The sequence below is a fragment of the Mandrillus leucophaeus genome, unplaced genomic scaffold (genome assembly GCF_000951045.1).
Source record: "Mandrillus leucophaeus isolate KB7577 unplaced genomic scaffold, Mleu.le_1.0 Scaffold279, whole genome shotgun sequence".
Taxonomy (NCBI): domain Eukaryota; kingdom Metazoa; phylum Chordata; class Mammalia; order Primates; family Cercopithecidae; genus Mandrillus; species Mandrillus leucophaeus.
Window position 1 is genome coordinate 1776629 of NW_012102909.1, and position 6000 is coordinate 1782628.

A 6000-nucleotide genomic window follows, 5' to 3' on the forward strand; every position below is an offset into this window, starting at 1 on the left:
GGTGGTAGGAGATTTGAGAGGAATGGGGAGCTTTCAAATAGTAGGGTGGAGAACAGGAGACAGATGAGAGAAGAGAAAGCCATGGAAAGTGATGCTCTAGCTTGGACCCAAACCTGGAGAATTTTTAAACTCTGCATAAGCTGTACTTCAAGGATCCAGCAGTTTATGTCCATATGAGTTGATGCCTAAATTCACCCCAGAGTCAGATTTGCCCTTTTCTAGGAAAGCCATCTTGAGTGAAGCCAATGCCCACGTTATCCCTGAAGGTAACTGTGAAGCCTCCAGGAATCTGAACGCAGATGTTCCAGGCAGACATGAGTGCTGCCTGATCCAAGGGTGGGTGGAGGGAGGGAATGGACTGTGCTCCTGACATCCTCTGTGCCCAGCTGATACCCAAGTGTGTTGATAGCAGCGGTGGCTCTGTGGAGCCTGCAGGGCCCAGCATCGGGCTGTCGCTGAGGATGGAGCTACTGTCCCTCTCCCTGTCCGCAACTGGATGAACCCCACTGTCAAGTGTCCTAGGCACAGACAGACCAAGGCACAGAAATGAGAGGATCTGAGTCCCGGGCTGTAGGAAAAAGGAATTTCCTCTTCTCTTTGGGCCTGAGGACAAAGTAAAGGCTGTCCCAAAGGTGAATGGAAGTCCTCATCCTCTCTCCTGAATATAGAGAGGCAGACAGAGCCCTCTCTCTGGGGGGGAGACGATGGCAGCCACAACTCTGTGAGAGTCCCCATCTCCCCAAGGATGATCCTATGGCCCTAGCAGACACCACGCTGGGAGGTGGATTGCACCGCACTGCCCTGTGCTTGTCCAAGCCTCCAGGATGGTCCTGCTAAATATTTCAGCCTGATCTCAGCTGTGTTACAGGACTTTGGAGAAAAGCCTACTCATCCCCTTGCCCAGAAGGGACAGCAGTGTCCCTCTTCCGGCCCAGGGCAACCACGTGCTGACACGATGCAGAGGCCAGAGTCCAGAGCCCAGGACCACACACTACCAGTTCTTCTAAGACAGCAAGATGAGGCAGGCCTGGGGAGTCGAGGCATACTGGAGCAGGGGGTGGGGCGGGGGAGGTTGGAGGTGAGGGTCCTGCGTGGGCAGGGGGCATGTGAAGTGGATTGAAATCGGAGCTTATATTAGCAGGTGACTGCTGAGGGTCACATGTACTCGTCAAGTAATTACAAGCTGGTCAGGCACTGGGGTGGGCGATGAGGGGGGCAGTCTAGACTGAGGCATGGTCAACCCATTTGTGCCTGCAGTTTTGTGTGACTGGGACACCCCACTGGCATCTCCTAGCGCAGCTCCTTTCAGATAGCTCTGCAGCCAGACCTCAGACAAGCTGCCAGTGCGGGTTAGAGGGAGATGTGGCCACCTGAGAGGCTGCGCGGCTTCCCTTTCTCCACCAGGGCCGTCGCTCCTGAAGCAAGAAGCCGGCATAAGTGAGACCTCGAGTTCCAAAGCGACCTCAGCACCAAGGAATTCCGCACTGTTTTGAATAGCCAGAACCAACTTCCAAATCAATGCAAAATCCACTCACCTAGGGGCCTCGTCTTAGCTTAGCCCTTGTCACCCCCAGCCCGGGACCCTGAGGTGACAGCAGCTCACCTCAGAGACGCCAACATTCTTTTCTGGTCCCTAATGCGCTGTGGACAGGGAAACAACCCAGCCTCGCTGACCTCAGCCATCTTCCTGTGCCAAAAAAGGGAAAGGAGCCAAAAGGAAGAGAGGCGGGAGAGACCACATTTTAAGGAGAAAGATCTTTACAGATAGGCTCCCTCTCCTGCCTTCAACCCCTGAACTATAAAGCCTTGAAACGTTGCAATCTGCAATCAAATGTCAGACACAAAACCTTCCGGCTGGAGGTGCAGCCGTGCCAGCTTCCTGAATTCTCTCCTCAAAGTCGGCTGCGTGGGGATTTAAACTCATTTAAACTGGTGGGCCTGGGACAGGCTGTATCCACCAAAAACCAGGAAAGGGAGCGGGCGCGGGGCGTGCACCGCTGTAGGAGGGCTCTGTGTGTGTGTGAATCCAGGCTCCGAGTCCGCACGCCCACCTGGGGCGGTGGTCCAGCCGCCAGGAACCCGCTTCCCAGCCGCTCCCCCTCACGCAGGAAGCCGGGACTCTGGGCCCAGCTCTCCCGGACCACGGTCACGTCCTGGTTCCAGCTACGGTGGCAGAAAGAAGCCACAGAAACCCAAAGGACAGGAGGGGAAACTGAGCTTTCCGCGTGGGTGCGGCTGCCCTTGACACCCGCTTGGGGGCTCCGGAGGGCGAGGCAGGGCGGCCCCGCGCTGAGGGTGGAAGCGTGAACTTCCCAGTAGAGCGAGCGGGGAGAGGCCGTCCGGAGAAATGCCCCGCTGGCCCGACTGTGGCCCTCGAGAAAGACGCCTGTCCGGTGAGCACCGCCCCTTCTGTGGTCTCCAGACGCCCCCCTGGGATCACTGCGCGCCTCTGCAGCTTCCCCACTCCCGGTCCCAGAGCCACGCCCGGGTGTGCGGCTGACACAAGATACCTCAAGGCCGGAGCCCCTCTGCGACCCCTGCTTCCGAGGGCAGGGCCCCGGGCGCCTGCAGCCTCTTCCGCACCGAGCTCGGCGGGTGCGGGTCTGGAGGCGGGTCTGGGGCTCCTGGCATAGGTGGAAGTGGTGGCAGGTAGGAGGCGCTGAGGGGACACTACTGTCCCTGCCTTCCAGACAGCGTCCCGGGACGACTGTGCCGCCAGGGCCTAGAAAAGTGCCTGAAGCCCAGGGGCCGCTCTCTGAGGGTGAGGGGGCCGATCTGGGTGAGATCAGAGAGCGGGCAGAGGAACTTGGAGGGGACCAACCCAGAATGGGGGTTGCCCACAGGGTGTCCCTTGGGTCCTGCCCTAGACTGCGCTGGATGGGATTCTGCACACCCCACATTCCAGCCTCCCGGGGCCATTGACGCCCTGTGTTTGCAGGCATGGCGCGCCCGGCAGAGCGAGAAATGTAAGGAAGGGCACAGGGCCAGGACGCGTGGCCACCTCTTACTGCGCTTCCTCCCGACTCCCGGGGGCTTCGCCGCGTCTGTGCTCGTTCAGGCTGGGAAGGCGCTGCCCCCGTGTGGCCGCTGCCCGTCTCCGCAAGGCTGTCGTGCGGGGCGCTCCTCCGCTGTGACCAGCGCCTCTCTGTTCGTTTGTGTGACCCCGATCTCCGGCTCACACCCACCTGGGGTGGATATGGCGCGGGGGTGGGGGTCACAATAACACCACAAAGTAGCATTTTTCTGGTTCGGCTCCACCTGGAGAACTTTGGGTTCTGCGGACCCCCAAAATTCCAACCAATTACAGAGTAGTTCAGAAATTCCAGGAGTCTGGGCCACTGTGGCGGTCACCATCTTCTTTTGCTGAGGGGCTGAGGAGCCCATTGCTGTCCCTCTCTTCCCAGTGCTCTCAGTGCTGAACTCCAGCATGCCCCTGTGGAAGGCCCCGCCACAAAGCCTGGCTGCTCCACGCTCCCTGGCTCGGGCATCCTCAAATCCCTCTTCCTCTCTGGCAGTCAGTGGTTTCTTTACATCAACTGGGGGCCCTCAGCCCCCTCCTGCGGGGGGCCCCCAAGGTTAGACTCTCCGTTGAAGACCCCGCTCCATTTACACAGTGGTTTTGTTTTACATTTTTAAGCAACAGTTCTCTCAGATATTATTACCATTATTATTATTATTAACAGAGAAAGCATCATGTGGGTATAAAACAAAAGGCAGAGAATGAGGACTAGACCCCAGCTCTGGTGTTTTCCAAGCAGCGCTGTGCCCCTGGGGGTCTCTTGGGTGACTCTGCTTCACAGGGGATCACCTGTTGAAATAGATGCCTGTGGTGTTCATGGCAGGGGACATGAGGATCTTTTAGTGCAGAAGAAAGTTTTAGTGGAAAGGAGATGGTGGAGCAGTGAATGAGAGGGTGACCCTGTGGTATGTGGTCCCAGCCCCACTCAGCGCAAGAACTGAGCCTGATAGTAGCTCAGGAGTAGCGGCTGTGGGGTGACGAGCTTGCAGGGCAAGGCGTGGGCCCTGAGGAGAGGGCGCAACAGGTGCAGATGATTGCTAACCCAGGCCGGCAAAAGATGTAATGGGCTTGTGCCCAAACACACACGCACACTCCTAGGGACTTTGAGAAATGCCTGTGGCATTTGGAGTGGTGGAGGAGGACACCAATGTCCTGTCATTATGAAGGATCCCAAAGCTGGGGGAATGAAGCCAACATATGGACCCACAGATTGGCTGCTGCTGGCGATAGTCAGAGGTCATGGGGATTCTGTCTGGGATCACTGGAGTCCTGATGCTCTGTCTACCTACATCATGCACATGTGACACCCTTGGAGTAGAACCAGTTTATTCACAGGGTAACCCTGGCAGTGGCATCCAAAGAGAATTCTGGAGCTTGCAGCTAGGAGGGAACCTCAGTACTCCCTGCTGGCTCTGGAGACCCCAGAGGGCAGTGAGGGGACAACAACTGAGCGGCCCTCCTGGGCTGCTCTGAGCTCCTGGGCAGGTCTAGAGAGGTGGCTGGATGTTCCAGAGGGAGGAAAAGGTGAGTGGCTTTGCCCAAGCTGGCTGGCATTTCTGGTCACTCTATGTTCCTAGAGAAAGGATGCCTGAGAACACTCAAAGTCCTTAGGTCAGACCCAACGTATCTAAACAGACAGAGTCTTCCTAGAGACTCTGGGGAAACTATGGAGTGGGGGGTCACAGGAACTATATCAGATGTGCCAGAATCTGGGATACAGGCACACAAGCTGGGTCGGTGATTCCTGAAGCCAGGTGACCCCAGCCTTTCCAGTGACACGATCCAGTCATAAGTCCCCTTTTGTGCTTCAGTTCCATAGAGTAGGGTTTTTGTTACCCATAACCAGAGGAGTCCTCTCACAACGCAGAATTTGTTAAGTCTTCCCACATAATTAGATATGGGCTACCAGGAAGTGGACATCTCAGGCAGTGCTAATCTGAAGGCTGCGGTGCTACTCAGAGAGGTGTGGTAGGTGCTGTGCAGGTTGTATTGGGAGTGTGAACTGAATTATCGTGGCAGTGTCTACTTCTGAATGCTGGGTGTGGCTGGCCCAGGAGACTCGGACCCAGGAAAAGCCTGTTTTGCATTTTCTCCTACAGGTTGATCTCTCTTACACACACTGAGTGCCTCTCACCCCACACTTCAAGATACCAGCACCTAACACTTCATTCTAGTGTATTGGGTGCCTGAAAACAGCCACATGCAATAATAAGACTCTCCCCACTTCCAAATGGCATGAACTAGCTACACACAAAGAGAGGGAAGAGGCCCCTGTGGACTGAGGATTATTAAATATGAAGTATGTTTGTCAGGAAAAAAACCTGTGTTTATATAAACAGTAGAAGCGCCGCCATGGTAACCCTGTTGGGTTTGCTCTGCAGCCCATAAAGGCCTCAGAGTCAAATTACCCCCTCCTTTTTCATTGCTAGCCTACATTTTTTAAAAAACATCTCCAGCCAAAATTCCATGATCTGCCTGCTTGGTTTCCAGGCTCAGAAAATATCATTTAAAAAGGACCTGGGAACCAGTTAGAACTGCTGCCAATGCTTCTAAATGAAAGCTCATTTCTCTCACACACACTCTCACACACAAAGACGCATTTTGTTTGCCAAACTACAGTATGCTTTTCCTTTTTTATGTAACCCAAGTTTCCTTGGGCCTCCCAAGCCTGCAGGGCCGATGAAATGACACTAACATGTGACCCACAGGAACCAGATCCCATGGGCTCCAGGTGTTTCTCCCACTTGCTTGCAAGGGCCTTGGCTCCTAGGAGGTCTCTGAGTCCTCTGGGTCGTATGCCTGGACATGGCCCTGAACAAATCCACTGCCAGACACAGGGCGGCTTGTCTCTGCAGCAGGGCCCGATAGGGCCCGCATCACCTCTGTACTGTCCCTGGCAGTCAGGGCACTTGGTGGTGGGTGAGGAGGGTGCTTCGAGGAGAACCCTTCACCTCCCTTTGTGCTACACTCAAGAAACACGC